At 33.5% G+C, this 12,409-nt stretch overlaps 1 protein-coding gene across 1 annotated transcript in view; it reads right to left on the bottom strand.

Moving 5' to 3' along the window:
• The window catches only part of LOC123692063 (carbonic anhydrase-related protein 10), a 60,695-nt gene extending 50,102 nt beyond the window's left edge, over positions 1-10,593 (bottom strand). The window contains exon 1 of the mRNA XM_045636698.1: positions 10,331-10,593. The gene's annotated coding sequence lies outside the window, so the exon portion shown is untranslated. The remainder of the gene's footprint in view (positions 1-10,330) is intronic.
• Between the last annotated feature and the right edge of the window lie 1,816 nt (positions 10,594-12,409).

Here is a 12,409-nt window from a genome sequence, read left to right on the forward strand (position 1 = left end):
AGTAGCAAAAAAGGAACGTCAGAAATAATCATACTTCGTATAATCTCGCACTGAACAAGTCGCTCAACACAAAGTATTTAAAGTTTTTATAAAGTGAAAAGTCAAAAATTCATCTAGTTAAGAGCAAAATGAGATTCCCGAGACCACAGTGAGGCGAGCATCAACACTTATTAAAAGAGGATTAACTCGTTTAAAGTACGATTGAACTTCTGCCTTAGACTTCAATGCTGAGTGGCAAGCGAGCACAAACTTTGTTACCCTGGGGTCGGGTTCCCTTTATTCGCTACATTTTGATTATTTTTAACAATATTTGTTGACGTGTGTTTATTATAAAATACATTTTTAAATCACATTTGGACTATTATTGTATATTACTGGAACGCATTACGTAATTTTTTTTAGACTTTTGTATAAACTGATCGGATTTTCTTCTTTTGGGTGGAAGCGGGATAATGGTTCGGATATTATGATAGAGGATTACCTCGTGATCCCCAAAATATAATTAACACAAAGGTCAAGCCTACAGATGCACAGTCGCACAGAAGTGTATTGTGAAAGAAAAATGTTTCACAATATTATTATTATACAACACACACGGAAATTATTATTATTATACAAGCAATTGCTTTGTATTGAACTTAATATCTATAATCAAAACATTGACATAAGGACTACAATTTTATACGAGATTTTGAGATTATTAATTTACTAAACTCACTCTGACTAAGGACAGACAGCAGATTACTTTATGTACTAACAAACGAAAAAACAAAATTTTCTTTCACCCAAACGAAAATTCGTTCCCAAAATAAACACTATTTAACATCTAAAAAGCAGACATCGAAAGTAACACATGCTAACACAAACAAATGTGTAAGAGGCAACTAATGAGGCTTATTACGTTTGCACAGTGATGTGCTGCTATTTAGTACATTTTGTATTTTTACCTAGAGCGGAATTATTCTCGTAAGCGGTTTCAGCGCCGAGGAGCGCGATATTTCTTTGGTCAAACAAATTGCGGTCGGGCGTTAGTTTGATTGAGGGTTATTTGTTGCTTTTACAATGAACATTAGTGGGAGCCGCGGTACCGACATGTGTGTAGCTAATGTTCACGATTAAGGATTTAGTATGCGAAAAATAATGAAGAAGTATCTAGGATAAAAATAAATTTTCCCTGAATATCGAATTAGTAAATGATTTTTTTTTTCATTATAAAATTTAACTTTTATTTCTATGTCACACCATTGCTTAGTTTTTCATTTCAGTCGTTGACTAAAATTCCAGACGAAACAAATAATATATATTCGCAAATAACCTAAATTGCAATTAAATAAATCCTAATTCCAAACTAATGTTATAATGACAGACAAAGCTATTCACATGGCTAACAGCTGTAATGAAAAAGGGAAATAGTTCAATTTAACCATTGTGTTATTTTGATGAGGGTACGACGCCCAACTTGACTTTTGCACATTACAACTAAATGGACGAATTAAATAATTACCCAGGGCCAGGGATAACTGCTATCATATTATTATGGCATAATGTGATAGAAATTATCCATAAAATAAACAGAAAAAAAAGAGGACCATAATTATTAAGAAAATTGATGTATAGTATCCAGTCAAAATGAGAATTATTTTAAAACTATAAATCACAAAAAAATCAAATTTGAAAAAAAAATTGCACTGTCACATTTGTCTACTAAAAACAAATTCAAATTTGATATTCGAAAAAGCATCGTTATTCAAAATGTTATCGATAAATCTACGAGAGAAGCAACAGTTGCCATGTGTGTGATCAACTCTGATCCCATTTACACGAAATACGCCAATTTCCTGTCGTACAAAGTGATACACGATCATATACCCATCGCTAGAACGTTACAGAGAAAGGATAAAAGTATTTTCCTTTCCTAAATTTAAAACAATCAGATTGTTGTTTAATTATTTATGTAATAAAAATAGATGTTCTAAGTACTTGGAACAATAATACTTTATACTTTTTCGATTCGATATGCCAAATATTGTCTTTTACAAACTTTGACTCTGGGAGTTTTTGTATAGTAGTTGTACCTTTTATAAACTGTGTAGTGCAGCACTAAGTACGTAATAAATTATGGTGTATCATTAGTATTATTATCACAAATTATATATCTATCGAATGGATGTGGACAATCATTTATAAATATTTTTTGTAGTCAGTAGTTTTACAATTTTTCTAGGTCTATAATAACACTAATTCTTCTATAAGTGCATAAAAGCATAAATTAATATGGCCTGCAGTTTCCATAGTTTTTAATAATTAAAGCAACTTTTAAGCATCAACGTCGTCGGTGTAAAATTGAGCCATATTCACCTACTTTAAAATTTCCATATCGTTCCACATATTTATAATTTTTTGTTGAGCAAACTTGTAGACAATGAGACGAGCACGCCCCTTATATCCGTGTGATTAAACTGAAGCACGTAGACTGGATTTGAAAGGTATATTTTCTTCTCTATTTATAATTTCTAAATGTTATTATTTAGATTATATAGATCGAAATCATACATGATTTTAATAAAAGTTTTCTCAAGTAGTGTTGAAACAATAATAACATAATATTCTTTGGGAAAATTTAAATAATCAAAATAGTTAAACAATATCATAACAGATACCTATTTCATATTCAAAGTCACACAATTCATTAAATCACGTAGCTTCATATATAAATCGTAGAATAAAAAGTAAAATGAAAACTAAGAAATACACACGACAAAAAACATTAAAAGAGAGCAGTAAACATTATCGCAATAACGTTAAATACTCTCTCAATAATCATAACAAAAGAATTCATGAAACAAATTCCCATTTCCTTAATCACCTCGACGTTAATTATTCACTTATTGTGTTATAGTAATGCGGTATACAGTGCTCCGGATGTGTACAATATAAAAATGTTGAGGGGAAATGCTTTCATGGCCGGTTATTTCTATAGGGAACAGTAAACGAAGAGCACAACGCTATCCGGCCAGGCATAATATTTGCTGCAGAGTTTAAACACATTCTGGATATAGAAACAATGTTATTAAAAGATACATATGTAAGGTTTTAAGTTTAAACCTAAAGGTAAACTTTAGTATATAATAAGAAGGAGGAATGAATTGAAATACCTAATGTAGTTATTTGTTTTTTAATGGTACCATCGCTTTGAGCAATGTCGATTAAATCTCGTGAATAATCAACATTTCGGTTGATGTTTATTAGTTTCTACCAAAAGTAATCCAACTCATTTACCACCATAAATGAGTTATAAGGAGAAGCAAATAAGCATAGCTCTGTTTCAGCGGAAACAGTTTTGACACTATAGCTTAGCTCGTAATATCGGATAATGTATCGTGCGGGATTCCCGATGTCAGCCAACTTTTATGTAATTGGCTGCGCGGAGCTGGTGTAATCCCACTCGCATTCATTAACGCTGTAACTGCAACTTATAATCTCTTGTCGGCCGGACACGCGGGATCGACGCTGTGGGGATCATCTCTGTAGTAATCAAATAGCAAGCCGTTTTCCACTTATTGCTTTGATCCGCCTGATCATTTATTAACTAATTGCTCTATGCATCGGGTTTTTATTTTAACGTGTGTTATAAATGAGAATAGAATCACGGAAATGTACGCTATTGCAATCGTATGTAATATCTGCATGAAGAATAAATGAATTTGCAAAAATAAAATACAAAATATTTTCTAGATCACAACTTTGAATTTACTGATTCGATGAATAGATTGGTTTAGTCCAGCAGTAGGTATGTACTACCTATTTGTTTTAGTTGCTCACAATTTGTCAGAAATATCTATTTATCATTAAATTAAATGCAATAATTACTAAAAAGTGAATATTTTCATTTCACATGCTACATGAAATAAAGTTTATAAATCTGAAACCGGCGGAAAAAGATCACATTCAAATAAATTTGAAACATTTAAATAAATCATAAGTTCATTCAATATTTTACGTGAATACACTCTTCAATTAAACATTACACTTTTAATATTACCCTTTCAGCCTGGAAATAACGAAGCGTATTCGCATCTCTCTGCAATATTAATCTTAAGCGCCCGAGAGCAAGGCTTGTTTTCCCTAACGAAGTATCTCTGAACGCTTCTTATAATGCACTTATGATTTATTACATCAGATGCTCTCTACGGGAGCGATTTTTTATACCTTTCACCTGGTAATAAAGCTATGTTGTTGATATTAAAAATAACTGCTGAAAGTAGCAAATAGAGTAAGAAAATCGGTTGCAACTATGGATAAATGTAAAGTTTATTCCGAGTGGTCGGCACGGCATGTTTAATTTGAATTCTTGCAGTAATAACAAAGACATTGGGAACGCAGACATCGTCGTAGTGACGGTTCTTATGAATCTGACACTGAATTCTAAGATTAAATTCATGCCCTGAGGTATCGTTTCAGAGAGCGTCGCATCGTCCACACAGCTCGAGAATGAAAAATGGGAGTATTATCCCGATTTTACTTGTCAAGTTGAGCAAAAGGATAGTTTTTGCTCAAGACCGTTGAATTGTTCAATGTTTTTGTACTATGTCTTTATGATATTGAATAAATGGATCATGAATATTATGTGTCTGCCTCTATCTCTACGTTGATAAGTCCATTATATCATCACACTTTTTTCAGTACCTCAATGAGTTTTCTAAAATTTGTTTAACCCCGAACTCAAAAATGAAAGCAGTAACAAATAACACGTTATAACCAAATACTGAAAATCTAAATAATTCTATCCAGTGGAATTAAACGAAAGTTATTAGTAATTATAGTAAATTAGATCTGTAACAGATAAACGCATACATTATCGGTTCCATAATTTGCAAACGAAACATTTAAACGTGAATCGAACATTCTCGACAAAATATAAAATAAGTATTCATAAACAAAGATATTGTGATAGTCGTTCGCCTCAGCAATTAAGCGGTGATATTAAAACTTAATTAAAATTTGTTTATCACGGCTCGAAAGCGATTAAAACTTTAAACGAAGCTGCGCCGATGTAGATCGCCTTAACGAAACGACTTTATTTGCGTATCTACATAGTGCTCCAACCCCTGCGCTTTCAGTGACTGCTATTGTCTACAACTTCGCTGAATTATAACCTGCGCTTTAATTCATGTGCTTCGTTACGATACGTTTTGTTTGTGTAATAGAAGACGAGTTGATACATGAAACTTAATTTGAATAACGTAGTATGACTATGAGCTTTAAATGTACCTATATATCTCTGTAGGTATTGATGTTTCTTAATATTTGTAGGTCATATAATAATAATATGTATATATGTAGCGACACCTCGCTCTGAATCGCGCAAGCGAAGTGTTTCGCTACAGAGCTATATATACAACTTTCCGACATCATCCATTGGGGCCTTCACGGCCGGCCAGTCGAGTAGACTGGTCGAGGATCCTCCCTTTTTCGATGGAGGAATTCCACCTTCCTTCCTCCACAGTGGTGACCCCTGACAGTTCACAACTCCTTCTGTCCATCCATGATGTCCATGCCCACCTATCCCTTCCCCGCCTACGATCACCGCCCGCCAGCCAGCGCACTCGGCTTCAAATGGAGTACTGTCCACTACCATGTGCGATCGCGCATGCTTGGGCAGCTCCACAGCCATCCTCACTGCACACTCCGACTCACTGGAGCATTACACGCAGCATCACCGCACTCAGTTCCGACTCACCGTGAACTAGCGGCTTCCTGTTCCGACTCAGTGGAACATACCTGGCATTGGCAAGGCAATTCGTACTACGACCTCCGGTCTCGGAGGGGAGTCCTGTAGCGACACCTCGCTCTGAATCGCGCAAGCGAAGTGTTTCGCTACAGAGCTATATATATACAACTTTCCGACATCATCCATTGGGGCCTTCACGGCCGGCCAGTCGAGTAGACTGGTCGAGGATCCTCCCTTTTTCGATGGAGGAATTCCACCTTCCTTCCTCCACAATATAAACTACTGTTATAAAATCTAATAGGAAAAATTAGGTAAAGTCTATAAATTGCTTGAGGTCGACAAACGACGACTGAAAAGGAAAGTTTCATGTCACAATTTCGAAAGAAAATCATAAGGTATTTCATTGCCTTTAAACAAATCCTTGAAAAGTCATTAACTTTCAATCTTTGTCAAATAACAAAATTTGTAAAACAACAAAATGTTACTTTCAATGAAGGTAAATAGATTTTGTTTTTAATCCCACAGCGGAGTTAAAATTTGAAAAAAAAAAAACACAAAGAAAATGTTTTCCTGTTCAAGTCGTTCAGTTATTTACTGTAGTCTACAAATAACTTCCGTCACTAGGGACACATTAAAGGGTTGTACGTATTTGGTCTTTGTTTGACCAAGTTATGTTGAAATTTATGTTGGGACTTCACGAACCCACTATGGGACTAATAGTGAAAATTAATGAGGTTTCTTTAATGTTCGGAATAAAAATAGTTAAATAAAAATCTTTGGAGGCTTTTGTTTGAAATATCGAAAAAAATGCTTATTGAATTAAATACATAACAATAGATCTATAGTGACACTTCACACTATCATTTAACGATAACTAAATGAGAAGTATATAATGTACTGAATACCTATCCAGATAATATATGAATATCCCTTGAATATCCATTTAAATATGAGTGATATCTTTCGTATATAAGTGCCCTGCATTTACAAATATTATATACAAATTTCATTTACATAGCTTTTCTTAAAACCATGTGAAGGATAATTAATTTTACATCTCGGTGTCTTATTTAATTAAATCGCAAGACAAACTGATTGACTTGAATTTAATGATCAGTTATATTTCAGAGCAATAAATACAAAATGGAATATAATCTTTCGTATTTAAGCCATGAATAAGCCTTTAGTGGATTAAGGGCTGTTGTCATCCATTACCCTTCGCGTCTCGATGGCCCCAGGCTCTGCCAATGTTCTTACTATTATTGTTTATAACATTAATTATTTAATCCAACAAAATGTTTACATGCTATGATTATATTGTAAGAGTTTCATTATGCTTTGTAATTATATTACGTCCTTTGGTAACTAACTCAAACTAAGTTATTGCTTACAGTCAGAGAAACTAGCTCGTAAATTATGCAAGAAAGGATTGGAGCGTTAGAAGTAATGTTATATGGAACAATTGAACATACTTGTTACTATTCTATACAAATGTAGAAAGTTATGAAGGGTTTATTATGTCGAATATGACCAGTTTTACTAAAGTCAGAAACAAGTGTTTGACTTGTTTCTGACTTTACATAGAAAACAGAGAGGGAAATTACCGATACCTACTTTTATCAGTGTGCCTTATTATAGGTTAATTTTATATGCTTCAAGTGTGTAATATTAATACTATTTGATAGAGAATAATGGGGAATTAAAGTCTCACAGCTTACTTTTACAGTTTAGATAATATATCTCTTCTTCTTTTAGATTTAAACCTTTCATTGTGAATGTAAAATTACTTGCATAGTTTCTTATCCCGTTATGAAATATTCAACTTTTTCTTAAATTATTACGGTATATACAGGTATTAAACAGATAACTGCTACTAAGCTTCATACAATAAGCATAAATGTTTAAACATAAAACACATTTAATGGCGTAGGAGACGTTAAAAATAAAAGTAAAAATATGTAGCATGTTGCGCTAGACCAAACGCAGCCTTTGTAAGCAAAGGCTGAGACAGGACGTTAGAAATAAAAACTACACGAGCAAAGGTCAGCTAACGTTGGCCGGATCGTAAAATCATGGGATTGTTTACGACGGCACCTACTTACCCTTTGCAACGTTTATATTTATTTTTTATTCAAGCGAAATTGTAAAAGTCTATGAGGCTGGCTACAAAAATGTATTAAAGGAATTGCAAATCATGTATCTTTAATACTGAGTTGTTTTAGCGTGTTTAGCATTTATAGAATAACAAATTATACATAAACATCTTGATGTACTATACCTACTCCTTGGAGTAAGATATCCTTACCAGTGTGCATATAGGTACAAAATGGTTATATTTTAAGATTTATTATGTATTTATATTTATTTTAATTTTTATTAAATTGTAACTCGTAAGCTCTACTGCTACGAGCTGCAACTTATTATAGTGGCCTTCGTTCTGATTAATAAATTCAATCTGTTATATTGAAATTTGAAACAAGTTGAACGTAGATTTTCTCAAGACGAGAGGTGGGTTAGTATAAGCGATAGGCGCCAAGTGTGCCCGACTTGTGAGTTACATCGTACAAGATGAGTGATGATGTCGTGACTCATCTGCTCGCAAATTAACTGCCCTGATAAATGTGCACTGACTCATAACCAGCCAGCTTAGGCCTGCGCCCGGCGGAATATTGTACCACAACTTACGATTACATCAAACAGGTCAGCGGTTTCGGAGCTCAACTAACACTGGTCTATAATAATAGGCATGGTAAGGTTGCCGTTGATGTATCACTTTCATAACGTCCGCGGTTAATTAGTATTAAATTACATCGTTCGTTTTGGGCTCTTTCTGTTCTTTTTCCGTGATTCGCATTATATTAAAAGATTATGTAATTTACTTCATTCACAATAACCATATTTTTTAGAATCTCATTAGATAGCAAATTTTCTAATTAGGCACCATACAAATTATAAGAGGAAATTGCTAATAATACTTTAACGTTAACTATGAGTAGTAACGGCATCATTTTATTCAAAATAAAAAGGAACTGTAATGAAGGTATGTCTCTTAATAAAAAATACATAGGTAATTCAATCAAAAACTAATGTAATAGTTTATTAACAATGCTTCATTTAACAACTTTTTTTAAATTACCAAGATCTAATCCATAAAACAGTGAGAACGAAACACAACAAAGAAAGATTTATTCTTTCACACCCCAGCGTTTACGCTCAGTAATAATAAGTCCTTTAAAGCCGTGGACCACGTAATTCAAGTCAGGATTTCAACCTTAGAAGAAAGTAAGTTTGTTGGGACAAAGAGAGGGTCACTCCCTGAGAGTAATTTATACGTGACCGCGGAGTCACAACTCCTCAGGGACTCGAGTTCGAGCTCGCGTGTCCAACTTCCCTGACAGGTTGCTACGAATTTACACAGCTGCTTTTTAATGTTCTCAGGAAATAAATACAAATCGAACGGACTTTTCTCTTTGCTTCTCTGGACTCTAGAGTCTAGATTTATTAACACGATTTCCTGTTATTTTTTTCATTCAAACAAATCTATAAGTATTATGTACATACTATCAGTATGTTTGGACCTAAGTTTTGTTGAGTGGCTGTCTTCTTACCCCCAAATATTTTGCTCTAGCTAATTCAATGTTACGAAACAACATTACAAGTTCAAGTCCACGCTCAAATATGACCGAAAATTGCCTAGGGGTACATTTGAATGTTCCCAGAGGCAATTGTCGGTCATATTTGTAAACATTTGAAAGCATACTAGGAGGGGCAATATACGCTTCACTGTTACATAAATATAATATACACGGAGGGCAAAACATTTACATGTTGGTTTATAAGAACAAAAGGTTACCTTAAAACCATTTTGCGATGTCCGTGAAGCAGAGTGGTCGCCTAGCTAAAGTGACGTCCACTTAACTTCACATTCTAATACATAATATTATTTTCTTGACGCGAAAAATTGTGTACTTTACAATATTTTTCTATAATGTATTCAACAAGTCTAGTACGTAGTTTTTTTAGTTGAGTTTAATTAGTTAAGTTCTATAGCTGTTATTATACGCTTAATGATATAATTATTATGCGAATTTGAAGTTGTTGCAATATAGGTAGTATTTGTCACGTAGTTATCTATATATCTGTCAACTGTGTATTTGTTGTTGTCAATTGTCATCATAAGATCATTCTTCTATTATTGTAATTATTTTTCAATAATCTCATCTTAAGACTATAAAGCATTTATTAAATGACTGCTCTTTTACCTTTATCTTTTATAAATAAAATTAATGGCCACGTTGCTTACGTCAACTTGTAAGTTTATTATCGAAGCAATACCGTAATGAGGTTGTAGAGACACTAATGCGAAAAGAAGGGCCTGACGAGATGAGAAATCAGTAACGATAAATATCACACACCTGATAATTACGTACGATATTAGAAATGAAACTATTAGATATACCTACATAGACATAATTATTATTTATTATTATAAAGTGTATTTGAAACAGAACAGTATCTAGTAAACAGAAAACTTTATGCAAATTTCTATTTGGCATTTAAAAACAAAAGCTAATTAAAGAAAAACATATGAAAACTTACGTAACAGAGAACGGAAAGCGTATCGAAAGGCTGATTTATTGCCGGTCATTCATTTCATAACAACCCGATATGAATGTATGAAAGCACAATACAAGTGAGTGAGCGCTCGTTTCAATCAGTCTCACATAACGTGCTCGCCCGCTAACCGATCTCTTCGAATCAAATGGGCTCTATTTGCTTCCTGTCTACCGTCATGGTAGCTCGCTGCCGCTCTAACAGATTCTTAATTTCATGCCCGGCTTGTTCCAACTACACGTGCTGCCACTACGTTATTAGCTACGAAACTAAATGGAAAAACCCGTGGAAACCAATTAACTTAGCCCGTGTTTCATTAGCCCCAGTAATTATGGTATCAAGCTGAATGTTGATAAAAATTTTCATGCTTCCAAGATACATCTATGAATGTCGTTTTGTTTTAATTATAAATATCTGAATGAGGGCATTTGTTTATTTAGATACAATATTAATATTAAGGTGATCCTTTTGTAAAGATGTAACAGGGGTGAAATACGGCGAAAATTTTATTGTAAGTAGCAAAGGACTTACAATATTATGCTTTTTATACTATGTAGGTTCGCAACTAAAAATTACTTAAAAAACGAACCATTTTGCTTCACATACCCGTAACCCGTAGCTAAACTCTTTAGCCAATCAATCAATCGCGTAACAAATAAAAACACATACAAAACTAACTTTTATAGACACAAAAGCAATTCTAGTCGGTTTCCATCGGCGGGACGCGTAGCTATCAGTTGCACAGAGCGGCTGGCTTGTTTAATATCCAGCCGATCCCCGCAAATCCGTATGTTAACGCTGACAGATGTTGATGTCTGTCTACCCATACAGGCAAAGCTTGTGGAATTTCCAGTTTGACTGTTTAATCCCTGTGCATCAACGCTTCATATTCGAGTTTTATTAACATTATAATCATACGCGTTTTAACCTGAATAGCTATTTTGTTATGTATTAGCTATAGGTAGGATATATATATACGAAAAAGGGGAAGACAGTTCAAGCGGTGGGAAGACGATATTAAAAAGAGAGCTGGCCCGGAATGGATCAGAATAGCTAAAAATAGAGCTAAATGGAAATCCTTAGAGGAGGCCTTTGTCGGAAGACAAGCTGCCAAAGAAGAACCAAGTTTGCCGACTATAGATTAACAGCTTATGAAATATAATTATATATATAATAGAGAAAATAGTTTAAATAAAATAATATACAATATAATATAGGATTAAATAAGGATTATTGTCAACGGCATTTAGAAGTATAAGATTTTTGTAGTAGTTTGTAATATTTTTGCAGTAATAAAGGCTTATTTTATTTTATTTTTTATTTTAGCTATAGTATTGATTTGGTTTAAAGTTGGCCGGGTGTAATATTTTTGACATTACCATTTACCAATGTAGTCTAGAATATAGACTAATATTGAATTGTTTATGCCTTTGTTATTGTTTAGCTAGGCAAGAATATTTTTGCTTCCATAAGCTCTTTGTCCGAAAGCTAACATCAATTAGATAGGTACCTATTGACAATTCTTCAAAGTCGATCAACGTAATTAATTTCTATCTCTATCGATGAAAAAGAGACATTTTAGATCTTCTTTTTAAAATGTAGTATTTGCATTCCAGAAACAAAGGTAATCCAGACGGATAGAACATAATTTACTCATTCCAATTCAAGCACGCATCAACTTGATTTTACCTCTATCTTGCCCCGGATCCGCGGGTAACTTTTCCCCAAAGCATCATATAAATAAATTGTTGCCAGTCTTTATTACCGACGGTTTGCGAAACACTTTTCTTGCCTTGTTATTATCTGTATAAGTTTTTGTTTACATTCAACTATAGGAACACTTCTGTAGTGGAGATAAAGTTAACATCGTTTTGATAAATGCTACTTCTTGGACACGTTGGGACTCGTAAAAATATTTATTTTTAGTTATTTTTTCTAGTTCATAGCAAAGAACAAGATAGCTTAACTATTAAAAAATACATATTTATATTATATTTGTATAATTTGATGACTTTAATAAACGTCCACTCAAATTTAAGAATGTTTACAGAATTTAACTCCGGT

Source organism: Colias croceus, chromosome 5 (genome assembly GCF_905220415.1).
Source record: "Colias croceus chromosome 5, ilColCroc2.1".
NCBI lineage: Eukaryota > Metazoa > Arthropoda > Insecta > Lepidoptera > Pieridae > Colias > Colias croceus.